Here is a 15,015-nt window from a genome sequence, read left to right as displayed (position 1 = left end):
TCCTAGGAGGTTAACTGGACATTGTGGCATGCTCAACACTGACATAGTACACGTCAGGCCAAATGGATCTGTCAACGTTATGGGTTTGGTGATAGGGACGTCTGATGTTTGTCCATTTGCAGAGCGAACCCTAAAGAGTTCGTTGCTTAATTGATGGACAGGTATGTTGTCATTACATGTGGTTCTACATGCTCCTGTATCACAAAGGAATGTCACTGGTCGTCCATTTACCAACAAAGTCACTTCTGGTTTTGGTACCGGATTTCCCAGCAAGGCACACAGATCCATACATACAGATTCAGACTGCCTATCTGATATGGAATCATGGATTATGGATTCTAGTCATTGTGGATACTGTGGCTGCGGAGGATTATTCCGTTGTGGAATTCTCCCTGCTGCTCCCTCAGTAGGTGGATTTGGACAATTTCTATACATATGTCCCTCTCTTCCACAGTTCCAACAAATCAGGGCCACCACGTGGTCCCCTGCTGTTGTGGTTGCCATGGTCCTTGACGTTGTGGCTGTCCACCTTGTCTATTTTGCCATGGCTTTTTGGGGCGTTTGCACTGCTTCTGCTGTCTTAAGTTGCCCTGCTGGTAATATATTTCATCATCTCCATGTGCTACATACACTCCTTTGTCGCTGTTTCTTGTCTTTTTCTGTTTTAAGACTTCTCCTGCATGACAGCAGTGTGTATGTGTGTCTTCCAATGTGCCTGTAGGCAATCCAATCCAATGTTTCTGTATCCAAGCTTTTATATCCTTATTGGAATGTTGGATCAGAGCGTTTTTCAATTGTTGTTCATACACAGGTGTTTCTGGCAATATGCCACTATGGACCCTAAACACATTCTCAAATCTGCACCTAAACTCTGTCCATGGCTCTCCTTCTTTCTGAGTTGTCCTGGTAATTTCAGTATAATTTATCTTTGGTCCTAACACTCCTTTTGCATGTGTAATCATAGCTTCCACTCTTATTTTCAAGACTAGATCATGTGTCAGTGGTACGCCTTGTTGATCTGCAGGATTCCAGTCTCCGCGTACCTGACTCCATTTAGGGCCACATGCTTTCATCCACACCTGTTGGACTTCAGGTCCATTAAGGTGGTAAGATGTTAAACACAGAGTTTAACTGTGTTTCATTAACAGACGATTCTGTATCATCGCTTACGGAGTTTAACTGTTTTATGTGATCACTTTTATCCCCTACCGGTACGTGTATATAAACAGAGGAGTCCGCACCCTCCTTACAGAGTTTAACTGCTTTGCATTAACAGGCGATTCTGTATCATCGCTTGCGGAATTTAACTGTTTTATGTGATCTGATCACCACTCACTCAGTACTGTTTACAAAGAAATTTTACTCACTGACTCGACTTCCTGTCTGTCTTCTTCGGGAAAATCTCGTCAACCAGACGATGCCAGCGGTGGTCGACAATTGCAGACACGATCAATCGATCGATCAGACCTTGGCCAAGGATTTACGTCTGGACTTGACGACCTCCGCCGGACACCTCCGGTGTTGTTGAGATCCCGGACGAGCCCCCAGTCAATGTTGGGTATTTTCTCCTCCAAACATTCTTAAAACCTTTAACAAGACAAACAGAGTCAAGAAACACCAGTGAGACAGAAAGTCAAATATTACGCGCGGAGTGCGGCCAGGCTGTACACCAAGGCTACACTAAAGTCTGGCCTGCTTTTCCGCTCTTTTTATTAAGAGACGCCCTCATCACATAAAAGAAACTTGTCCTAAGGGTGGGGGTAATGACGCAAGACAAGTTTCTTCCCATAACATAAACGCATACGTCAATAAGTGCAGCTGTAAGGAAGAACACTTCAGGTCAGCACATCTCGTTCGTCTGTTGCAGGTATCAGCTGTTCTGCATCTGCCTGAAGTGTCCTGTCTTCCACACTCCTTCACACTAAACACCACATCACAAACGTCAAAACAAATTGAATTCTCAGGATTGCATTAAGACAGGTGCAAAACAGCACATCTCCGTTCTCATGAGAAAGAAGACAAAGCTAAACAAGGTTGAATAACACGTACGTTCTCAGGGTGAAGTGCAAAACAGCACAACACCGTTCTCATGAGAAAGAAGACAAAGCTAAACAAGGTTGAATAACACGTACGTTCTCAGGGTGAAGTGCAAAACAGCACAACACCGTTCTCATGAGAAAGAAGGCAAATGTACAAACGTTTAACAGTGATAACATATATACAAAATCTTTAACAGTCAGATACTTTTCTAACAGACCTCGTATGTACCATTAAAGCCGACAATAGTTTATCATTAACAACTCATGTCAGTCTATTTAAAGTACCTTCATCTCAAGACTTTCATACGAGGTCTGTTAGAAAACTATCCGACCTTTTTATTTAAAAAAAAAAACTATATGGATTTGAATCATATGCACTTGCATCAGCCAAGCTTGAACCTTCGTGCGCATGAGTGAGTTTTTCCACGCCTGTTGGTTGCGTCATTCGCCTGTGAGCACGCTTTGAGTGAGCAGTGGTTCCACCCCCCTCGTCGGATTTTCATTGTGAGGAAAATGTCTGAATGATTTGGAGCTTTGCTGTATCAAATTTTTCCAGAAACTGTGAGAGACAGCCAGGTGGAAACCATTCGGAAGATTCAGATGGCTTTCAGGGACAATTCTATGGGGATCACACAGATTAAGGAGTGTTACAACCGGTTTAAAGACGGCACACAATGGCGGAGGGCGCGCCGTGCGCCGCGCTCCGAGTGGAGATCGACAGGCTGAAGCAACCAGATCATTTCCAAAGTGAACGCTGTGTTGATTCGGGACATTGTCTGACTACTACAGAAATGGCAGAAGATGTGAATTCGCAGGCGCACGAAGGTTCAAGCTTGGCTGATGCAAGCGCACCTGATTCGGACCGGGAGTGACATGTTTAGCCGCATGTTCTCCTTGAATTGCTGGCTGTCTGAGTGGTGTCCAAAAAATGAGGTGGGCTTCATAGATAATTGGCAAAGCTTCTGGGGAAAACCTGGTCTTGTTAGGAGAGACGGCATCCATCCCACTTTGGATGGAGCAGCTCTCATTTCTAGAAATCTGGCCAATTTTCTTAAATCCTCCAAACCTTGACTATCCAGGGTTGGGACCAGGAAGCAGAGTTGTAGTCTTACACACCTCTCTGCAGCTTCTCTCCCCCTGCCATCCCCTCATTACCCCATCCCCGTAGAGACGGTGCCTGCTCCCAGACTACCAATAACCAGCAAAAATCTATTTAAGCATAAAAATTCAAAAAGAAAAAATAATATAGCACCTTCAACTGCACCACAGACTAAAACAGTTAAATGTGGTCTATTAAACATTAGGTCTCTCTCTTCTAAGTCCCTGTTGGTAAATGATATAATAATTGATCAACATATTGATTTAGCCTAACAGAAACCTGGTTACAGCAGGATGAATATAGTTTAAATGAGTCAACACCCCCGAGTCACACTAACTGTCAGAATGCTCGTAGCACGGGCCGGGGTGGAGGATTAGCAGCAATCTTCCATTCCAGCTTATTAATTAATCCAAAACCCAGACAGAGCTTTAATTCATTTGAAAGCTTGTCTCTTAGTCTTGTCCATCCAAATTGGAAGTCCCAAAAACCAGTTTTATTTGTTATTATCTATCGTCCACCTGGTCGTTACTGTGAGTTTCTCTGTGAATTTTCAGACCTTTTGTCTGACTTAGTGCTTAGCTCAGATAAGATAATTATAGTGGGCGATTTTAACATCCACACAGATGCTGAGAATGACAGCCTCAACACTGCATTTAATCTATTATTAGACTCTATTGGCTTTGCTCAAAAAGTAAATGAGTCCACCCACCACTTTAATCATATCTTAGATCTTGTTCTGACTTATGGTATGGAAATAGAAGACTTAACAGTATTCCCTGAAAACTCCCTTCTGTCTGATCATTTCTTAATAACATTTACATTTACTCTGATGGACTACCCAGCAGTGGGGAATAAGTTTCATTACACTAGAAGTCTTTCAGAAAGCGCTGTAACTAGGTTTAAGGATATGATTCCTTCTTTATGTTCTCTATGCCATATACCAACACAGTGCAGAGTAGCTACTAAACTCTGTAAGGTGTAAATAGTGTTTTGTGTAAGTGTAAATAATAACTGTGTAAGTGTAATACTTTGGACAACGTTAGTGACAACCGTGCGTGTGGAAGCGAAGGCAAGTGATTCCGCTTCCTACGGGGGTGAAAGGAATCACCACACGACGGCAAATTAATTGTCACGTCCAAGAAGTGAAAACTTCAGATTTAGAACACCCTAGGTGTGCCCCCGTCTGAAGTCCAATTATAACAAGGGATAATAAAAATGGGGGGTAAGACGTCTAAAAATAAGGAAAATGTATCAACTGACGACTGGAAATTTATGGAAGCAAAAAATCCAAAAGCAACAAAGAAATTGGAGACCTGGATAATAAACATGACTTTGACGGACGACTGAACCTGATCAGCATACAGAAGCTAAAGAAGGAGTTAGAACAGGAACATAAAGGTGATGAGAAAAAGATGCAGAAAGTAGGGGCAGATTAGTGGCATTTTGGGAGGAGGAAGCAGAGAACAGACAGAAGGGAGCAGAGCAGCGACGATTAGAGAAGCAAGGAAAAGAAAGCTGTAGGTAAGGCAGAAGAAGATGTGATAATTCAGCACAGAGAACCAGACCAGCCTCAACAACCACCGCCGGCTGGATCGCGGTGACAACAACACCTTTATATCCCTCTCTATCAGAGGATGACAATGTACCGCCACCACAGTATGATTTGGCAGTAAAACCTAAGGTAAAAAGTGAAAAACCAGAAAAACCAGAAAAACCACAAACACGCAGTCAAGCGAGAGTGCCTACAGCCCCTCCCATGGTGGAACACAGTGACCAGGGAGGTGCCTATCCTATGATAGAAGTACCAAATCCTCGTGCAGGAACAGCAGGACATCGATCAACCATGCTCGTATATCGAACATGGAATGCTGATGATATCAAGCAGCAGTCGACATGATACCATCGCCACATGTCGATATCGAGGGATTTATGCAGGATATAGAAAAACATTAGAAATTCTTACCACCTTAATGGACCTGAAGTCCAACAGTGTGGATGAAAGCCATGTGGCCCTAAATGGAGTCAGATACGCGGAGACTGGAATCCTGCAGACCAACAAGGCGTACCACTGACACATGATGATCTAGTCTTGAAAACAAGAGTGGAAGCTATGATTACACGTGCAAAGGTGTGTTAGGACCAAAAATAATTACACTGAAATTACCAGGACAACACAGAAAGCAGGAGAATCATGACAGAGTTAGATGCAGATTTGAGAGTGTATTTATGGTCCACAGTGGCATATTGCCAGGAACACCTGTGTATGAAAACAAATTGAAAAACGTTTCACCTGTAAAGCTGACAATGACCGATTTGATTCATGATGGCAACTCAACAGCTGTCATAACAGTGACAGGTGCCACTGAAGACGTTTTAAAATTGAGATTCACAGGTATGCCTTTGCATGTGTCACTTTGTAAGCCATATTTGACAGAATGGCAAGAATTGGGACTGACAGTCATAACAGCTTTGTCAGCCACTGATTGGAGCAGAGTTGGACCACGAACGGAGTTCAGTCCATCAACTAATTGTATAAAGTGCCAGTTAATGTCTCATTGGTGCTGACAGCTGGAACACATATTGATGTGTCCACTTCACAATCCTGAGTGTTTCAGTTGAGTCCTGACAAAGATGATCTTCTCTCTTCGGTACCATCAGGATTGTGGACAACAGGTCCTTCAGACGTAGGACTGATAAAAAATGCACAACCTGTAGTTATACGACCAAAAACAGAATACAGACCATGTGTAAGACAGTATCCATTGAAACCTGATGCAATTGAAGGAATCAGGCCAGTAATAGAGGATTTATTAGCAGCAGGAGTAATAGTGCCATGTCCAGATTCACCATGTAACACACCCATATTTCCTGTGAAAAGGCTCCGCCCTCAGTGGGGGTGAGAATGATTCAAGATCTGCAGGCAGTAAATGCTGCTGTGATTAAAAGAGCACCATGTGTTCCAGATCCACACACCTTGTTAAATTCGCTGAGACCAAATTCTAATAGTTTCTCAGTAATTGACATAAGTAATGCATTTTTCTCTGTGCCAGTGCACCCAGATAGTCAATTATGGTTTGCTTTTACCTTTAGGGGACAACGATATACTTTACCAGATTACCGCAGGGTTACGCGGAGAGTCCAACTATTTATTCTCGTCATGTCAGCATGTTTAGCCAATTTCGTTCCACCGGCAGATAGCCAACTATTAGTGTATGTTGATGACATTTTGATTGCCTCTGACACACGAGAAAACTGCATAACTGACACAGTAGCATTATTATGTTTCTTATTTGATAATGGCCACAAAGTGAGTAAAAACAAAGTTCAGTTGTGTAGGGATAAGTAAATATTTAGGACATGAATTATCAGCCACAGGGCGCACGATCCTGTCTGACAGGAAGGAAGCAATTTTGCACGCTCCAAAACCACAGACCAAAAAGCAGATGATGTCATTTCTTGGACTGACTAATTACTGCAGGGCATGGATTCCCTGTTATGCAGAATTGACTAGTCCACTTTCTGATTTGATGTACAAGGATGATATTTCAATGTCAACCGTGTTGGAATGGAACAGAGATGCTGAGGAAGCTTTTGTAAAAGTAAAACAAACATTAGTGTCATCCACAGTTTTGGCACTACCAGATTATAGTAAACCATTCATTCAAACAGTTGATTGTAAGAATAAGTTCATGACTAGTGTTTTGGTTCAAGTGTATGGCTCAAAATTGAGGCCAGTTGCCTACTACTCATCTAAATTGGATGCAGTGGCAAGTGCTCTACCATCATGCGTACAAGCTGTTATTGCAGCCTCTATGGCTGTTCAAAGTAGCAGTAATGTTGTTCTATTCCATCAGTTGACACTGAAAGTTCCACATGCAGTTTCTGCACTTCTGTTGCAGACAAACATGAGCCTTTTGTCCCCAGCAAGACATCTTTCGTGCATGTCCTTGCTATTATCACAACCACACCTTACGGTAGAGCGATGTACAACATTGAATCCATCCACATTGATACCTTTACCTGAGGATGGTGAGCCGCACAATTGTCTTGATGTAGCAACAGTCTGTACGAAAGCACGCCCGGACCTCCGGGACACACCCATCCCAAACAGTACAATTGTGTATGTGGATGGTTCTTCCACTAAAAATGCTTATGGACAAACACAATCTGGATATGCTGTTGTCACAAATTCAGAAGTATTGGACTCTGCTTCATTGCCATCGTCATTTTCAGCACAAGCAGCTGAATTAGTTGCTTTAACTGCAGCTTGCTATCTGTTTAAAGGTACGGCTGTAACAATTTATACAGACAGCCAGTACGCTTTCAGCACAGTGCATGTGTTTGCAAAACTGTGGGAAGAGCGTGGAATGGTGACATCATCTGGAAAGCCAGTGACTCATGCCACTCTCCTAACTGCACTACTGAAGGCTGTGAGATTGCCTAAGCAAATTGCTATATGCAAATGTGCGGCTCACACCAAAGGCTCTGACAGTGTTTCACAAGGAAATGATTTTGCTGACAGAGCAGCAAAAGAGGCAGCAGCAGCTTCTATTTGTGTTGTACAGGAAACCACTCCAGATTTGCATTTAGGTCGTACACTCCTTGCTGACATGCAACAGCAGGCAACTGACAGAGAAAAACAAATGTGGATAACTAAAGGAGCTACATATGCAAATGATTTGTACGTGTGACCACAAAAGAACCCATATTGCCAAAAATATGTTTATAATGGGCAGCTATTATGAGCCATGGCGTGACGCATGTCTCATCAGGGGGTATGATATCGCAATTGCAATCTATTTTTTGTCTTTATGGGTTCGATGCATATGCAAAACAGCATTGTAGAGCATGCATGACATGTGCAAAACACAATTCACAAGGCAATTTGAGACCCCAAAGAGGCAAATTCCCCACACCACAATATCCCTTTCAAGTGATTCATATGGATTATATACAGTTGAGTAAACATGAAGGGAAGGAATTTTGTTTAGTCATAATTGATGCGTTCTCAAAATGGGTAGAATTGTTCCCCACAAAACATGCAGATGCACTTACAGTGGCTAAAACATGTGCAAAGACATCATTCCACGATTGGAATACCAGAAACAGTCTATTCAGATAATGGAGCGCATTTTGTTAATACAATAGTGCAATACGTAGGAGAAGCGCTACAGATTAATCTCAAAAATCATTGTGCTTATCATCCACACAGTGCAGATTAGTGAAAGGACAAAGGGCACAATAAAAATAAGATTAAGGAAATGTATAGAAGAGACAAACGAACCTGGATTGAATGTTTGGACCTAGTAAAATTGTATATGAGAATAACACCAACACCATCAGGGTTAACACCATTGAGATACTTTATGGACGACCATATCGTCTACCAATTTTGACATGGCTACTAAAACAGCAGATGAGGAACAAACATTAGCAATTTTATGAAAAAGACATTAACACAGAAAGAGATAACTTAAACACATTTACTGCCGAATAATTTTGATCTTCCACAGACGGCCTTCCAGTAGTCTAGCCAGGAGACTGGGGTTCATCAGAGTGATTAAGAGGAAGAACTGGTCCAGTCCTCGTTGGGAAGGTCCATACCAAGTTGCTGTTAACAACACCAACTGCAGTAAAGATAGCGGAGAGATCAACGTGGATACATCACTGTAAGATACAGCGTGTGTTGGCTGCCTCCACAGTGTAAGGGGAAGTCTGGCTACAAAGGGAGTCTATTTAATTAGCAATAGATTGTCTCAATGCCAGTGAAGCAGGGAGATCCTTGCACTATTAGGTGAGGTTGGTTAACAACACTGTATCCTAGCAATCATGACTGAACTACAGCAGACCCCGGAGCGGCGTGCTCAGCGCCGCCGCTGCCGGACTGTTGGTAGGGCAGCCGGTGCGTTGTGATCTTAGTGTGTTTCGTGCTCCTCGGATTCCTGGCCTGGTGGTTGACCCAAGAATTGCAGCTCACTGTGGACCGAGCCAGAGAACAACGCAAGCAACGTCAGAAGAGGTTTATTCATAATGTGAATGAGACAGATGGACACCCTCATATATACCATACTAATATGTGGTACAGATATGTTCATTTATTGGCTATGGAATTACGTTACTAATTGTTATGTTTGTTCGCAAATACCTATATCCTCAACACACCCAGCTCTGACGGCTAAACCGTACCCTGCTAGGGTGACAGAATGTCTTATCATACGGATGCATAATCAACTGTATTTCGGGGGCAGTTCTAACACCACTTGCCTCAGTGCAAACCACTTATATGATAGGGATTTCAACAGAGGACGTACAAGCGTGCCCAAGTGCTGCTCCATTGACTAGACTGAAGGAAACGCATAAATATCATCACGTTAAATTGTCATCACAACGGCCATTCCCAATTTGCTTTTACGGGACAGGGAATAAAACTGTAGGTAAAATTAAGAAACGTCTGTGTACCCAAACGTATGTTTATCAAATATTTAAGCCTAACCAAAACATAATATGTGGATGGTACTTATCTTCATCACATTGGACGGGGATGTAATTATACAGGCTCCTGTCCATGGGGAACGGATGAATCATGTGCTTATGATAGTAAGTTTTTGCTACCACCTGTAAATGGTACTCCGGTGTATGATGACATCTATTGGCTTTGTGGTTCCAGACTGTACATGAGTCTCCCACCAAATTGGGGTGGTGTGTGTGCACCTACCCAGGTGACTGACCATACATATGTGGTAGTGCCAAGGACCTCCACAGAGAAGAATGGCAGCACCAGACGGAGGAGATTGATATACCCAGATGTGTTACCACATAATCACATGTGGGGCTCGGATGTACCAAAGGACCAAAAATTGTGGTCTGTAGGAGATAAAATAGCACATTCATTGTTCCCCTGGATAGGAGTGGGAAAAAATTCATTAATGATTGAAACTCTGAATTATCAATTGGGTCTGTTCATGAATGTAACTAAAAAAATACTAGCAGCTCAAAACACTGAAATAGATGCTTTACGTACCATGGTGATGCAAAATCGCATGGTTTTAGACTTGCTTACTGGTTCACAGGGAGGAGTTTGTGTTCTGCTGAACACAACATGCTGTACTTTCATCCCAGACTCCATTCATTCAGTGGATATGCAGGACGCATTGGAAGAGCTGAATAAACTTCGTGATGCAATGCATAAAGACACCCTATCAATCAATCAATCAACTTTTTTCTTATATAGCGCCAAATCACAACAAACAGTTGCCCCAAGGCGCTCCACATTGCAAGGCAAGGCCATACAATAATTATGAAAACCCCAACGGTCAAAACGACCCCCTATGAGCAAGCACTTGGCCACAGTGGGAAAGAAAAACTCCCTTTTAACAGGAAGAAACCTCCAGCAGAACCAGGCTCAGGGAGGGGCAGTCTTCTGCTGAGACTGGTTGGGGCTGAGGGAAAGAACCAGGAAAAAGAGATCAATCACTAATGATTAAATGCAGAGTGATGCATACGGAGCAAAAAGAGAAAGAAACAGTGCATCATGGGAACCCCCCCACAGTCTACGTCTAAAGCAACATAACCAAGGGATGGTCCAGGGTCACCCGATCCAGCCCTAACTATAAGCCTTAGCGAAAAGGAAAGTTTTAAGCCTAATCTTAAAAGTAGAGAGGGTATCTGTCTCCCTGATCTGAATTGGGAGCTGGTTCCACAGGAGAGGAGCCTGAAAGCTGAAGGCTCTGCCTCCCATTCTACTCTTACAAACCCTAGGAACTACAAGTAAGCCCGCAGTCTGAGAGCGAAGCGCTCTAATGGGGTAATATGGTACTACGAGGTCCCTAAGATAAGATGGGACCTGATTATTCAAAACCTTATAAGTAAGAAGAAGAATTTTAAATTCTATTCTAGCATTAACAGGAAGCCAATGAAGGGAGGCCAACACGGGTGAGATATGCTCTCTCCTGCTAGTCCCCGTCAGTACTCTAGCTGCAGCATTCTGAACCAACTGAAGGCTTTTTAGGGAACTTTTAGGACAACCTGATAATAATGAATTATTATTGTATTATTATTATTATTATTATGCAAGGCAAGGCCATACAATAATTATGAAAAAACCCCCAACGGTCAATGTACAGAACCCCACTACAATGTACAGAAATTAGGAAATTGGACTGAGGAAGGATTTAAGGCTGTCCATTCACAGTTAGAAGCCACGTCCCTTATGGCCTTCCAGAACCGTATTGCTCTGGATATGTTGTTGGCAGAGAAAGGAGGTGTTTGTGCCATGTTCGGAGAACAATGCTGCACATTCATTCCCAACAACACGGCTGCAGACGGCAGTCTCACTCAAGCCATCGTGGGCTGAGGACGTTGAACAGGAAGATGAAAGAGCACAGTGGAGTAAACACCGAAGGCTGGGATTGGTGGCTGGAAGGGATGGGAAGATGGAGGTCTTTGATTTCTTCACTATTAGTGTCTATAGCAGTATTTGCTGCAATTCTAACATTGTGTGGATGTTGTTGTATTCCATGTCTCAGAGGCCTTGTAAATAGAATGATAACCACAGCAATAAGTCCAGGACCAGGAGGGGGACCAGCATCATATCCACTCCTGGGGCAAGACGACACCGAGGAGGACGATGACTCCCATGACCTGTACCCAGACCAATGGAAGTATGATGACCCAGACACCGATGATGGTGACAATGATGACATCACCTCTGGGGTGTAAGCCTATAGAACATACCATGATGAACCTCTTAGTGAAAATCTCAAAAAAGAAGTGCTAAGCTGGGTGATGCCTACTGTATGTTTAACAGGCGATAAACAGGAGGGGAATGTAAAGATTTTGTATATATGATTATCACTGTTAAACATTTGTACCTTTGTCTTCTTTCTCATGAGAACGGTGTTGTGGCTGTTTTGCACCTAACCCTGAGACTGTACGTGTTATTCAACCTTGTTTTAGCATGCTGGGGTCAATCTGAACCTGGGAATGAAGAGCTGGATGTACTTATTATTATTATACAACTTGTTTTTGTAGCCGCTAAACGACTGGGAGTGAAGCATGACGGGGTCAGGCTGAACTGGGAGTAAGAGAACTGAAGGTTGTTTTGACTGTTGTGATGTGATGCTTAGTGTGAAGGAGTGTGAAGGACAGGACACTTCAGGCAGATGCAGAACAGCTGATAACTGCAACAGACGAACGAGATGTGCTGACCTTCGACGATAAGAGTAAAAGAAGAAACTGTTTTCCTTACAGCTGCACTTATTGACGTATGTGTTTATGTTACGGGAAGAAACTTGTCTCGCGTTGTCCCCCCCCCCCCCCCTTAGGACAAGTTTTATGATGTAATGAGGGCTTCTCTAATATAAAAGAGCGGGAGCACAGGCCAAACTTTAGTGTAGCTTGGTGTACAGCCTGGCCGCACTCCGCGCGTGATTAATTTGACTTCTGTCTCACTGGTGTTTCTTGACTCTGTTTGTCTTATCAAGGTTTTAAAGAATGTTTGGAGGAGAAACATACCCAACAGTTACCTCTTTGGTAAGGCGATATCTCGGCAAATGAGGTGGAGATGCCGTCCTGCTGATATACCTCCTTATTGATTGGGAATCAGCTGTCTCCAGTGATGGGTGACAGCTGTCATCCTGGCTGCTCCTGTAAGGCGGCAGCGCCCTCCGGTTGCCTGGAGCCCGCACTCCAGGCAGGGCGCCCTCTAGTGGTGGTGTGCCAGCAGTACCTCCTCTTCAGCGGCCCCACACAACAGTCATGGGAGGACACAAGGAGGCTACCAACACATCGACCAGGGTTTGACTTCCCTCTGTGTCCTTAGACAAGACACTTCATTTGAATCAACCCAGTCCAGCCATCTGTAAATGGGTGCTGGTCTTGTCTGGGGAAGTACCTGAAATGAAGTGACATCTCATCCTCATAAATAGACTGTCATTCGCATCATGCTATGACATCCAAATATAAGCTAACCTGGGTCTCACCGCAAGTTGTGATTCAGTACACAAAATATACATTAATCTACTGGTTCGTGATATGTGACGAAAAGCGCCTCATTTTTGTCACAGCAGCACAAATTCATTCTAATTCATTTTCATGATGGCTGCACAAAATTAAAAGTGAAGCGGGCGGGGTCGGGCTGGTTATGATTAGGGTTGGGGGTAGGAGTAGGATTAGGAATATTGAGTTTAAAAAAAAACCCTGTGATGAAAATGTGACTCATTTCATGACGGTAGCACGAAAAAAAAAACGTGAGACTGGGCTGTATAAGCACATTGTAGCATAATCAAAAATAATTTGCAGTTTAAACTTGCTACACACGACAACAACATAAGATGTAGCAAGTTTAAATATTTAATCATTATTCAGATCAAAATTGTTCTGAGCCTCATCAGCGGGCACCAAAATAAATTAGTTAAGACTGTCAGAGTTGTTCAGAGTTGGACCTGAAAAGAACAACTCAGTTAACACAGAAAATAATCACGCAAGAGACACTGAATTTCTTTTCCGACAAAGACTTATTAATTATTTGGATCAAATGGGTGGACAAGAAATGTAATGAATTTGAATATTAAGATTTATTAATCTTTAATATTGAAATGTCCTCCTTATAGGGAGCAAGGTAAGTCACGTCTCATTAGTAACACAATATTTAATTGGAATATTTAATTACCTCAAAATTATTGGGGGTACCACCTACGTTTTAACCCCATAGGAACTTTAATTTAAACATTAATTAGTAATCATTAATCAATAATTATTGATCAGTCTCAAATTATTAATCAATCTCAGATCTAAAAGTTGTAACTTCTACGATACGACTGATGAACACTGTTTCCACCTGCACACAATAAAACCACGGCAGGGATATTTACATTTTATTTAGAACTATACAAAAAAAAAAACAGGTTACTGGCATTTGAGAATATGGACCAATGATTAAATTGTTTTATTATGGACACATTTTGTTACTCATGAGACACTGAAAGAAAACAGTGAAACAAAGTTTAAGGAATTAAGTGAATAAATCTGATTGGAATTTAGTGATGAATTTGGGGGCCGCCAATGAGTATTATTGTTATTAAGACAATTGTCAAACAAAACTGTATGAAGTCACCATGTACCACTTAACAAAGCCCTGTGGAACCTTTGACGTGTCACTTAGCTGGTGCTTTGAAGATGTTGAACGACCCGATCAGCTTCAGTCATTGATGGGCCAGGTTCGGCCTAAGCTTGCCTGCTTCTGAGGTTGAACCGCTGGTTTTCCCTGGTGATACCACACGTGGATTCGGCTTGGTTTGCCAGCAGGACAGACAAGTGGTTTTCTACAGGTCCATCTTGATTCTCTTGACCCCACAGATAAAGGTTCAGGTGTTTGTTAAAAAAGGTACGCTGGTGTTTTCAAAAACTTACGGGAAAGGATAAAAAGTTTTTGTAATTTTTTAAAAGTTAAAAGCTTGAAGCATCATTGTAAAATTACAAGAAAGGAAGTTGTCCTATAAAAGTGAAAAACTTGACAAGCTTTAAAAACGAATTGTCAGGCATGCACATTGCCATCACAAGTTACAATAGTCATGAAACAAAAGATGAAGCCACGTGGTAGCTTTTAGCTAACTGGGGCATGTTAGGCCATAAAGAAAAATAAGTGTTTGCAAAAGAGAAGAGAGTAAAACAAGAGAAAGAGAAGAGCGAAAAGCTCTGTTCTGGAACTTTTAAAGTGGACTCTATGTCACTAAACTCCTCCCATTTGGTGTGTGATTTCACCCAGAGAAAGTCAAAGACTCCAGATGCAGAGAGAGGACAGATTATTTAAATACTTAAAGACATTAAATATATTGTCACACACTTTGTTCTTAGGGTTTTCTTAAACTACCACAAATA

The 15,015-nt window shown here is 42.4% G+C and overlaps 1 long non-coding RNA gene across 1 annotated transcript; it reads left to right on the top strand.

Annotated features, from left to right (window-relative positions):
- Nucleotides 1-548: 548 nt before the first annotated feature.
- Nucleotides 549-14,445, top strand: LOC117519504. The gene is made up of 3 exons (XR_004563308.1): nt 549-559; nt 6,467-6,470; nt 14,367-14,445. It is a non-coding gene; the product is annotated as an uncharacterized LOC117519504 (long non-coding RNA).
- The last annotated feature ends 570 nt before the right edge of the window (nt 14,446-15,015 follow it).

This window comes from Thalassophryne amazonica, chromosome 10, assembly GCF_902500255.1.
Source record: "Thalassophryne amazonica chromosome 10, fThaAma1.1, whole genome shotgun sequence".
Classification (NCBI taxonomy): Eukaryota; Metazoa; Chordata; class Actinopteri; order Batrachoidiformes; family Batrachoididae; genus Thalassophryne; species Thalassophryne amazonica.
This window is presented reverse-complemented; position numbering and strand designations above follow the sequence as displayed.